At 35.2% G+C, this 11,560-nt stretch overlaps 1 long non-coding RNA gene across 1 annotated transcript; it reads left to right on the top strand.

Annotated features, from left to right (window-relative positions):
* The first annotated feature begins 302 nt into the window (after nucleotides 1-302).
* LOC110696953 lies at nucleotides 303-11,072 on the top strand. The gene is made up of 4 exons (XR_002506439.1): nucleotides 303-648; nucleotides 1,067-1,260; nucleotides 4,520-4,582; nucleotides 6,350-11,072. It is a non-coding gene; the product is annotated as an uncharacterized LOC110696953 (long non-coding RNA).
* Nucleotides 11,073-11,560: the final 488 nt, after the last annotated feature.

Genomic DNA, 11,560 nt, shown 5'->3' with positions numbered 1-11,560 from the left:
AATAAAGAGAGAGAATAAGCTTCTAGCTTTTAGAGAGAGAGAATAGATATAGATGATGATTGTGAATGAATAAAGAGGGGGAGATACGACCCCCATATATAGAAAAATAGTCCAAAAACCAATCGAAAAGAAATCAACACTAGTAGAAAAAGTGCTATTTGTAACGCCCTATTTGTAACTGGCATATATTATGCTAGTTACTACAAAAGTATTAGTAACTGACACAGATTATGCAGGCTACAAATATATTTGAAATCGTAACTAACATGACTAAGGTCAGTTACAAATAGTAGGTTAAGGATAGACTGATTAAGTATTAGTAAGGAACCTAAAAAAGGCTAGTTACAAGTAGTAAGTCAAACTTTATTGACTGTATTACTTGTAATGGGCTTCATTAACGTCGGTTACTAATGCTAGATTGCTATTTGCTAGCAGCCTAGCACGCACTTCTTTTTTTATTTTTTTTTGTAATTTTATAATTTTTTGTTTTATTAGATGTAGCCTTTCACTCCTCTACACTAAATTCTTCATTCCTATTCTTTTTTTCCCATTTTTACACACACCCGCTGTGAAACTCAACTAATGCTGCTCCAAATATAACCCCTCTAATGCTTTTCCAAAACTCATTCATCGAAGATTATCATCATGGTATGCTCTCAATCTCCACCTAAATTATGTATTTTTGATTAATTTTGAGCGACTATATGAAAAAATAGTTATTACGAATTCTAGGGTTTTTGCCTTAGTACGCGGGGAATTGTGGTGTCGTCGTTGTTGCAGGGCTGGAAGATTTGGTATAGCTCTTCATTTCTGCGAAAATCCTTAAATATGATGTATTGTGTGCTTGTTTTTATACTTCTATGAGGAATTCGACTAATTATCACTTTCAGGGAAACAAATTAACTAACAGCTTCTGACTTTAGTTATTTCAGGCTTCAAATAAAATTGCTCTAGTTTTTAACATATACAGTATTGGATGTGATCCCAATTTTATATAATTTTTTTACAATTGAAATTTGATTCCTGCATGTTCAATGCTAAATTAGGTTTAATTTTCTGTTTTCAGAACTTAATCTTCCAAAAAAATTAAGGTGAATAGATGAGTATTAGAAGAGTCTTGATCTTTTATTGAGCTACAGTTTGGTTGAAAGTGCCCCTGTTGTCAATGTTGAAGCGTCAGATGATGCTACTACTTGGACTGAGAGATATATGGGGATTATTGTAGAGTTTGTTGGAATTGCTCTTTGGATACTACATCAGGTCAGCCAACCTCTTAGCTATACTTGAGTTGTTTTTAGAAATGGTTTGTGTGAAGCTGGATAAGTTATTGAGCATTTGCAATTTCACTACATTACGAACCTGATTTTTTCCATTTCTATCTGAATTTTCCATGCTATGTAATGCTATTTACTAATAGTATTTAAAAAAAAAAAAATTAATACTTGTAACCGGCGTTAAGATTTGCCAGTTACTAATAATACCCAAATTGTAACTGGCGTAACTTAATGCCAGTTACAAATAGTATGCTTTCTACCTTGGAAAATAGACTTTTTGTTACTGGCGTTAGGGTAAGCCATTTATGAATAGTACAGTATTTGTAACTAACATTAGCCGGTTATGAATAATTTTCACTAGTTGTAGCGGTGGCATTCGCAACCAACAATGCCAGTTACGAAAAGTCAATTTCGCCAGTTACAAATAGCACTTTTTCTACTAGTGAAGTCCCATTCAGAATAAAATATCCCATCTCGCGAACGATAGGAGTTAGCGCCAGACGACAGGCACCAGCGCCAGGCGACAGCTATTAGCGTCAGGCGATAGGCTTGTCGTCTTGCGCTAAGTTAGAAATAAAACGCGCTTTGCACGCAGAATCCTCTTCTTAATATGATTAAGCAGAATATTCTGTGTTTATCAAATTAAAATCAGGTTTATCATAAAATACTTATTTTATTCCAAATAAAATTCTTTAAAATATAATTATCAATCCTAATTCCATTAGAATTTAAAAGAACCTTGTAGATCTTCTAGAAGATTAAAATCAATCCTTATAACTTTAGGAATAATAATTAATAGGCCTTCCTCTAGATCATCGGGCCGCATATAAAATTCATTTCGGGCCCAATTTAGTATTATGGTCATAACTTCCTCATTATTCATCGGAATTGGTCTTATAATATATCATTGGAAAGCTCTTTTCCAGCCCGATACAACTACACTATAATTGGACCCTTATCATGTACCAAACTTAATTGTACATGATATTTTCCTAAATAGAGTATAAAGAGAAATATTTTAATAAAAACAACCGCATCACTAGACTTTTCACACTTTCACTTCGTTCGATAATCAATGACGTGAAAGGTATTCATCACTGGGTTTGGTTTTGGGGAGACACATTTGGGTGTCTACAGAAGCCCCCACTTTGACTGAGTTTGGAGAAACGCAAGTTTTGTAAACAAAAGTCAAAGTAGCAATAGGGACAAAGAATGTTTCAAAACATTCCGCGATCCTAAATCGTTCTTGTAACGCCGATACCTACAAACTAGCGTTAGTTAAATAGATAAAAGAGTTAGAAACACGAATCTTGCACCGTCGAGCACACGTCTCTAAAGTAACCAATTTTTGTTGCATTTTTTTTTGTGACGACCTGCACAGTGCCTCGGGAATGCAATCGTCAAAGATCGTTGCTTGCAACCATCTTCAATTTTTTATGACAATCCTCCACATCTTAGGGAACATCGTCGAAGGTGATTGTGCCTCGCCATCTTCAAGGGTTGTGGCAGTGCCTCGCCGCGGCCGTGCCTCGCCGCTATAGACTCTCCTCTCTTCTTCGGGCAAAGACTGCTGCTTGTAGCTATCTTCAAAGTTGTGGTTGTACCTCGTCGCTATAGACAATCTCCTATTTACCTTGGGACATCGTCGAAGACTGCTTCTTGTAGCTATCTTCAATTTCATAATGATAATCTTCTGAGGAAAATTATCGAAGACTACCGCTAGTTGATCCTCAGTACTTTGCTTAAATATTTTTTGTATAGATGCTTTGCTAAACTTGTTGTTGTGCCAGTACCTCGTTGTTTTTTGTGAATGAGCCGGTACCTTGGCGCTTGTGCTTCTTTATGAACCATTACTTCGGTGCTTGCGATGAGCCAATACTTAGGCGCTTTAAGCTAAGTGAGACGATCATTTGTTAGGTTGACCACTTACTGCAATTGTAATCAAACCGATTACTTAATCATGTCAAATTGCTTATAGGGGCTAAGTGTAATCCCCCATATTTTTAATATATTTATTAATTATTTATACAAATATTTTTTATTTTAATTTTATAATATGAATTATTTGACATAAAAATAATAAGATTTCATTACTAGCAAGCTAAACCATTAAGTTGTAGTCTAATTTACAAGTCCCTTTTTAAGTATTGGCCCAAAGTTGATTTCTATTCAAGCCCAAACTACCCAAATTCTACTCCTAATGAAATTAGATAATAAAAACCCAAATAAAAAAAAAAACCTCGCCTTCCTCTTTTTTTACGTGAAAACAGAAAAAAAAAAAAAGAAACCCTCACTTTCTCTTCTCCTCTCTCACGTACACCACAAGAGAAAAAAAAAAACAACAACAACTCAGGAAGCTGCTTCCAGCCGACGCCTGCACCGCCGCCCCCTCACCAAATGCCGCCGCACCACCATCAGCCGCCTAGTACAGCTACCCTTCCTCCCTCTTTCCTCACTTCTCTTTCTTTTTTTATTTGTTTAAAGTTTCAATCTTTAATTAAAACTTTGTTCTAAATTATATTATTGTGGTTTGATAATAGCTTATAATAGATTATAAATTTATGAGTTTTGATATGTTTAATGTATTTTATAAATTTTCAAATTTGTGTATGTAAAAAATTTAGGGTTTAATCATTGAATTTATGTCTTAGGGTTTGAAAACGTACTAACTAAGTTATCTAATTATACTATGTTTAAATTACATCAAAGTGTAATTATTTTTATTATATATAAATTTTCAGATTATTAAAGTTTTGATTTTAATGAGCAAGTCATGCTAATTTCATGTTTTTTATGTTTCTAAGCCTATAAATCATTATTGTGGGTATGTTATGATTAAAAAGTTTTGAACTTTAAATTACAACCTCAAGTATAAATTTTCAGATTTTGTATACTTTTAATTTGAAGCTTCTAATTGCATTGACTTGGTATATTTTTGGGTTTTTAACACACTAACTTGCTATATAATGATAATTTCAAGTAAGTATGCTTATGGGGTTATTTTATATACTTAAACTAAGAATTCAGATTTATTTACTTACTTTAAAGCTTCTGGAATTTCATGTTATACACTATATGTTCATAATTTTAACATGTAAACTTATAGTTAGGATGTTATATTTTTATTAACTAATGGGAACAATTTGAAAGATCTATTTTGATGGGTTAAGAGGTTATAAAGTAGTTTAGTACTGCGGTAAATTTATTTGCGTGGGTATTGATTTATCTCTCATTGTTTTGTTTAGGAGAGGACTTTGTAGAAGGCGACTTCTAGTTTCTAAATCGGCCAACCGAATTGTTTACACAAGGTACGTATGAGTTACAAAACCTTACTTTTAGGTGCATGTTTAAGGACGGATTGAGAACTTAGTATCATGTATAGGGAGGACTGGGTTAAATTGCTTGGTTATACATTACGAATTTTGTAAGATGTGCACTATTTTATATTAAAAGTATTGTTTATGCTCTAATTATGCAAGGTGCGCTTAGAGGCAAAGGTATGTAATTGGTGAAAAAATAAATTTATTACTCATTCATGATTATGGAAACAGAATAAGTAAAGGAAGAATTTAAGTCTTGTATGATGAGGTTAAGTTTGTGGGGTGCCTTATGCACTCAAGGTGTTTATACACCGATGTAGTTAAAGGACTAAATAATAAATGTTGCTTGTCACTAATAAGTCAAGAATTGAAATTTGGAAGTTTGTTTTACTTGATTGAATTGTTAATGTATTGATTGTGTTGTTTGCGAATGAGTCATTACCAAGTCTAAACTTGTAAATCACGTAAAGTGCAAGATGGATGAGCAATTAAACTCTAGATTTGTGCACATCTGGAGTAATGACAACCAGGGGTTGGGGTACACGGGGTATTACCCGTGCACTTTTCTCGAGGCCATCTGATCTACGAGTCTTTTATTTCAAATACTTTTCAAAACTAGGAGTTAGATGAGATCTCATACTAGCTACGGTCATGGAGTCGTGCCCATGGTCGTTAGATGTTTTATTGATGTTTTCGAAATAAGGCATGGGGTTTTCTTTTATTGATGTTCCAAATGGAGCATGGGTTGGAAAACCTTGTCTATTGCTTAATCAATTGAATAAAAATGATGAGTTAATTACTTTTAACTAGTGGAGTCTTAGTAAATTGATAGTTGAGTCATGTGTTGAGTCTACAAATTAATGATGTGTGATGATTGATTATTAGTAGCATGCTAGAGATTTCTTATTATGTTTTGCAGCTTGTATGTACTCAGCTTTGCTGATTGCGTGCTTTGTATGTGTCTTTCTTTGGTCATGGCCTTTGCCTTTCAATGACCCTGGGACGATCCAATTTTTACACTTGTAATATTGGGGAGCAGATTAATCAAAGGTTCTTACGCATGCAACATCTGTATCTAGGTGGGGGGATCTTGAGTGGAGTGTTGGTTACTTTTCTTATTTTATTGTTATTTATTTTTGAAGTTATTTAAACTTAATTTTACTTTAATACTACTACTATTCGTTTGAGTTTTGAATAAGGGCCTTAATGGTTCCAAGTTGTAAGATTTAATTTGGTTTTTGTTCTTGGTTTTAAAACTTATTTATAACTAATTTAGCTTTTTCGCTGCTATTTAATGATATAACCTTAACGTTTGAACACGTGGCGGTAGCACGCCAGTAATTCTCTTGAATATTGTTCAGGGTCCTCACAGGTTTAAAGAGAGAATTATTGGGGAGTTACAATGTGGTATCAGAGCTTAGGTTAGATTTAATTATCACTAGCTTAGTATGTCTTAGGCGCCCAATTAACGGGTAAAGATTTTGAATTTAAAGACTATTTTTTTTTTAAACTATGAATGTTTTAAACCATTTTATTTAAAATAATTTTGAAGTTTGTTTTATCTACTTGGTGAGCTTTGGGTAGACTTAAGAAGGAAATGCATGCATATTTCATACATATCTTTCCATTTAATTAGCACATGAAGTGTTTTTTTTTTTTTTTTATTTAACATGTTGCAATTGGTGTTCTAATTAAATTTTTTGTTTTTTTTGGTGATGTGCTTGTGTTATGCTTTTTGAATGTTCATTGCTTTAGGTTGACGTACAAAGGAGCTGAGCGATTCAGTAATCACGTCTGAAAGCATGAATTGTACTAGGAGCAACCCTATAGTCGTTTATGAGGATGAGAATGATACTCGAAGTGATGATACTCTGGAGGCTATGTAAAGAACTACTACACCATCTAAACTTGATGAGGAAGATTGCCAGAGCATATATGAGTTTAAGACAGCAAAGAATAAAAAGCATAAGATTAAAACCTACAATAGAATTTTTCACGAGTATACTCTTATTGAATTTCTAGATGATGATGATCTTGAATGGCTACAACCACCACCTGAAGATCAAAATGTTGGGAAGAGAGCTACTAGAAATCCGAATTCGCTTTACAAGGTAATAATTATTGAAGACTCAGATGATGAAAATGATCTTTATTTTGATGTTAATAATTATAATGAGAAGAAAGATAAGAACTGCAATGTGATTCCTTGAGGATTATACTTGTTAGGGTGAAGTTAGCATGAATAAGGCATTTTTCCATTAAAAATGGTTATTAGAACCTCATTATAGTTTAATTTAGATAATTGAATTTTAATAAGTAGCCAGAGCTATAGAGTTGTTATTTGGGATTGATACCTTTATTTAAGTTATAATAAGAGTTGTTATTTTATTTTAAGAGCTTCATTTTACTTTTATTCGTGAGTAAGAACAAGTTTAATTTTTGTGATCATATACTTTTGGGAAGAATTTCTTCGTCATGATTAAATTTAGTAAGAATGGCATGGGATGGGGAATTATTTTCTTAACTTTATTTAATCCTGTGTATAAATCATGTTTATATTGTGTGATTTTGCTTGGGATAAGGGGGTGCAATCTCAAAGTACCCTTTTGAACCAATTTATGTGGCAAAATGTAACATGGTGATTCAATGAATATGTGTGAATGGTATTTGGGTTTCATTTAAAATGGAGTGCATATTTATTCTATTTCAGGCGTAGAACTAGAATGACTAAGAATGCTGCCTTAGCTTATGCTATTCGTTTGTTGGCTGAAAATCTGAACCAAAATTGGGGTGACCAAACCGACCCCCAAGGAGAGATGTTTAAGAAGATGGCCCAACTTAGGCCACCAGTTTTAAAGGGAGGTGCTGACCCTACCTTCCTAGGAAGCTGGATTTAAGAGTTTAACAAGTTGTCGTGGCACTCAACTGTCCAAAGGGTATGAAAGTGGACCAGGCCGCTATGTATCTTAAGGATGAAGCTGATATCTGGTGGAGGATGGTGTGAGCGTTAGGGCCAAACCCAACTTTGGATGGGAAGTTTTTAAGACCTCTTTAAGGGATAAGTTTTACCCTCCATTCCTAATGAAACAGAAGGCTCAGGAGTTTATAAGTCTGGAAATGGGGGAAATGTCAATCTCTGAGTATTATAATAAGTTTATGACCCTTTCTAGGTTCGCTCCCGAGGTTGTACCAACTGAAGAATTGATGACTCAAAGGTTTGAGCATGGATTGACTAACTAGTTACAGAAAGACCTAGTCAGGAAAGTTTTTAAAACCCTCGACAAGGTATATAAAAGAGATGCACACCAGTACCATCTGAATTCTAAAAGTGTAGGTGAGAGTTCTAAGGCTGGGGAGAAAAGGAAAGACTTTGGGGAATCTAAGAACCAGAGTAGCTTTAAGAGGCCTAAGAATGGGAACTCGTTTGATAGGGGTAACCAAAATGTTAGTAGTTCTTCTAGTGCTAATAATGGAGAGAGAACCTACCACTGTAAGAGGTGTAGGAGAAACCACCCTGGGAGAGAATGTGATGGGAATTTGGTGACTTGCCGGTTCTGCAACAAAAAGGGGCACATGGAATATGAGTGTTACACCAAGCAGAAACAACAAGGAAATGGTAGGAATTATGGGAATATCCAACAGAGGCCTAACAATTTTAACAACCAAAGGAATAAGGGGAATGGTCAGAATGGGAAGTTTAGGATTGGTAACAACAACAACAACTGATCTAGCAACGGCAACAACAACAACAACAACAACAATGGTTACCAAAACAACACTCCCGAGCGCTTTTATGTGATGAGCAAGGGAGAAGCTGAGAGGTCTTCGGATGTAGTTATTGGTACTTTTTCTATTTGTCAACACTCTGTTTAACTCTGGAGCAGCTTACTCTTTCATTTCTACTTCTGTTATGCGCAAGTTAAACTTAACTGAATCTAGTCATGTTGATGAGTTAGTCAGTCTGCCTATGGGTAAACTTGTTCATTGTAATAAGATATTCAAAGGCTTGCCTTTGAAAAATGGGAAGCTATCTTTCCATCGAATCTTATTGAGTTTAACCTAGGGGACTTAGATGTAATTCTGGGGATGGATTTGCTGAGTTCATACAAGGCCAAGATAGACTGTGAGATGCAGAGGGTTTAGCTGAGTGATCCTTACGGTAAGACAGTGTCCTATAGACTTTTAGGGAAGCCTAAGGGTTTTGGGATTATTCCTACTTTGAATGTCAAGAAACTAGTGAATAAGGGGTATTCGTTGTACTTTTGTTGTGTTCAAGATTTGAGTATGAGTGAGATTAGGCGGATGGAGGATGTATACATTGTGAATGAGTTTTAAGATGCCTTTCTAGAAGAGATTTCGAGAATGCCACCTAAGAGCGAAGTTGAGTTTAACATTGATTTAGTTCTAGGAGTTGCACCTATCTTAAAAGCACCTTATAGAATGGAACCAATTGAGATGAGTGAGCTAAAGGCTTAATTACAGGAGTTGTTAGACAAGGGGTTCATTAGGCTCAGTGCATTACCTTGGGGAGCACCTGTTTTATTTGTGAAAAAGAAGGATGGGAGTTTGAGGCTATGTATTGATTACAAAGAGTTGAATAATGTGACTGTGAAGAATAAGTACCCTCTACCTAGGATAGATGACTTGTTTGATCAGCTGAAAGGAGAAAGTGTGTTTTTGAAGATCGATTTGAGGTCGGGGTACCATCAGTTGAAGGTTGCAGATAAAGACATTCCAAAGACCTCCTTTAGAACTCGGTATGGGCATTATGAGTTTACAGTCATGCCTTTTGGGTTAACCAATGCACCAGCCATATTCATGGACTTGATGAACCGAGTGTTTGATGAGTACTTGGATAATTTTGTAGTTGTGTTCATTGATGAAATTTTGGTGTATTCAAGGAATGAGGAAGAACATGCTCAGCACTTGAGAACTACCCTTGAAACTCTTAGGAAGAACAAGATGTATACTACGTTTTCTAAGTATGAGTTCTGGTTAAAAAATTTGCATTTTTGGGGCATGACATTTCAAAGGAGGGTGTATCTGTGGATCCTGCGAAGATCAAAGCGGTTAGTGAGTGGCCTACACCTAAGAAGGTGACTGATTTTTGTAGTTTCTTGGGATTAGTTGGGTATTATAGAAGGTTTGTTAAAGATTTTTCGAGAATAGCAAGACCCATGACTACCCTTATGAAGAAGTAGAGCAAGTTTGAGTTGAACGAAAGTTGTGAATCAGCTTTTCAAACCCTCAAAGAGCAGTTGACCACTACACCAGTGCAAGTATCGCCCGATTGGAGAGATCGATTCGAAGTGTATAGTGATGCCTCAAATTATGGTCTGGGATGTGTCCTGCAGCAGAATGGAAGGGTGATCGCATAAGCATCGAGACAATTGAAGACACATGAGGTCAATTACCCTACGCATGACTTGGAACTTGCAGATGTTGTGTTCGCCATGAAAATTTGGAGACACTACCTTTACGACGTCTCTTGTAAGATCTTCACAGATCATAAGAGTCTGAAGTACATCTTCACCCAAGACAACTTAAATATGCGAGAACGTCAATGGCTAGAGTTTCTCACGGACTACCATGTCCACTTCCGGTACCACGAGGGAAAGGCGAATGTTGTTGCAGATGCTCTTAGCAGAAATTCAAGTCATAATGTCAATGATTTAATTGTGGCCAATGAGTTGTGTGAGGATATGAGAAGATTAAACCTTGAGGTTGTTAGTTAAGGAGAGTTAGAGGGATTGCTGAGTGCCCTGACAATCCAACCATCCATATTTGAGGAGATTAAAGTGAAGCAGTTGGAAGATAAGTCGTTGCAGAAAATCAGAGATCGAGTAACTAGTGGTGTAGAGACTGGATTCAAGATTCATGAAGATGGGAGTCTGAGATACAAGGAGATATAGTTCATACCACAGAAGTGTGAGGATATAAGAAGAAAAGTCATGGAGGAGTGTCATAATATACAATATTCAGTTCACCCTAGGGGAGATAAGTTGTATAAGGAATTGAAAGAGGTTTATTGGTGGCCGAATATGAAGAGATAGCTGGCTGAGTTTGTATTAAAGTGTCTGACATGCCAGAAGGTGAATGTTGAAGCTTAAAGTTTTAATGATGATAGACTTAAATTCAAGCAAACTTAACTACAGATTTCCTTAAGTGTTTGACTAATAACAGGTGAAGTGGACCTTGGTGGTGGAAGAGTATCCTTGATTAAGAAGAACCTGAAGGGAATACTTTAAGAAGGTTAAACAAGATAAAAGAAGATTTCCCTAACAAGAACTTAGTTCTCTAACAAGAACTATTTAAGTTCCCTAGCAGGAACATGATCCTGGTCTGCGTGAAGCCCAAGCAATCCTCGAGTGCAGAATAAAACAGCGCAACAACTTATTTAGTTAAGATTTTATCTTCTACATTTGTTGTTAAATATGCTAAGTAGGGTTTGCACAAAACCTATTAGAAGCGTGACAAAGTCTTGGCAAATTTAATTAAAACGGAAAAGATAAAAAGATAGTTTTTAAGGAAAGATTTTCTAAAAGATTTATTTATTTAAAAATTGATTATTTGAATGATATTATTTTGTTTAATAATCTCTCTTTATCTAGTTTTCCAAAAATATTTTCTTTAAAAATGATTTACTTAAAACCGTGTTTTGAGATTTAGTAATTTAACATCTTTATCTTTTGAAAACCCTATTTACTATATGAGCTAGACTCGTATAAATAGTGGGGATCTCACTTCATAGTTTTCTATGAGTTTATGCTTGAAGAAATCATTGTGCTTTATTGTAAAAGTTTGCCAAGCTTATTATTTGTCATATTAGTTTCGGGTTTTGTGCATAACTTGCCTAGCATATCCTAGAGTCATATATTTTGTACTAGTTGGGTTCTTGGGTGAGTGTGTAATTTATATTTTTCATACAGAGTGCTAGCTTTTAGTGTGAGGCTGAGAGTGTACTTT

Source organism: Chenopodium quinoa, unplaced genomic scaffold (assembly GCF_001683475.1).
Source record: "Chenopodium quinoa cultivar QQ74 unplaced genomic scaffold, ASM168347v1, whole genome shotgun sequence".
In the NCBI taxonomy this organism is placed as follows: Eukaryota; Viridiplantae; Streptophyta; class Magnoliopsida; order Caryophyllales; family Amaranthaceae; genus Chenopodium; species Chenopodium quinoa.
Note: the sequence above shows the minus strand (reverse complement) of the source record. Positions and strands in the feature narration are given on the sequence as shown.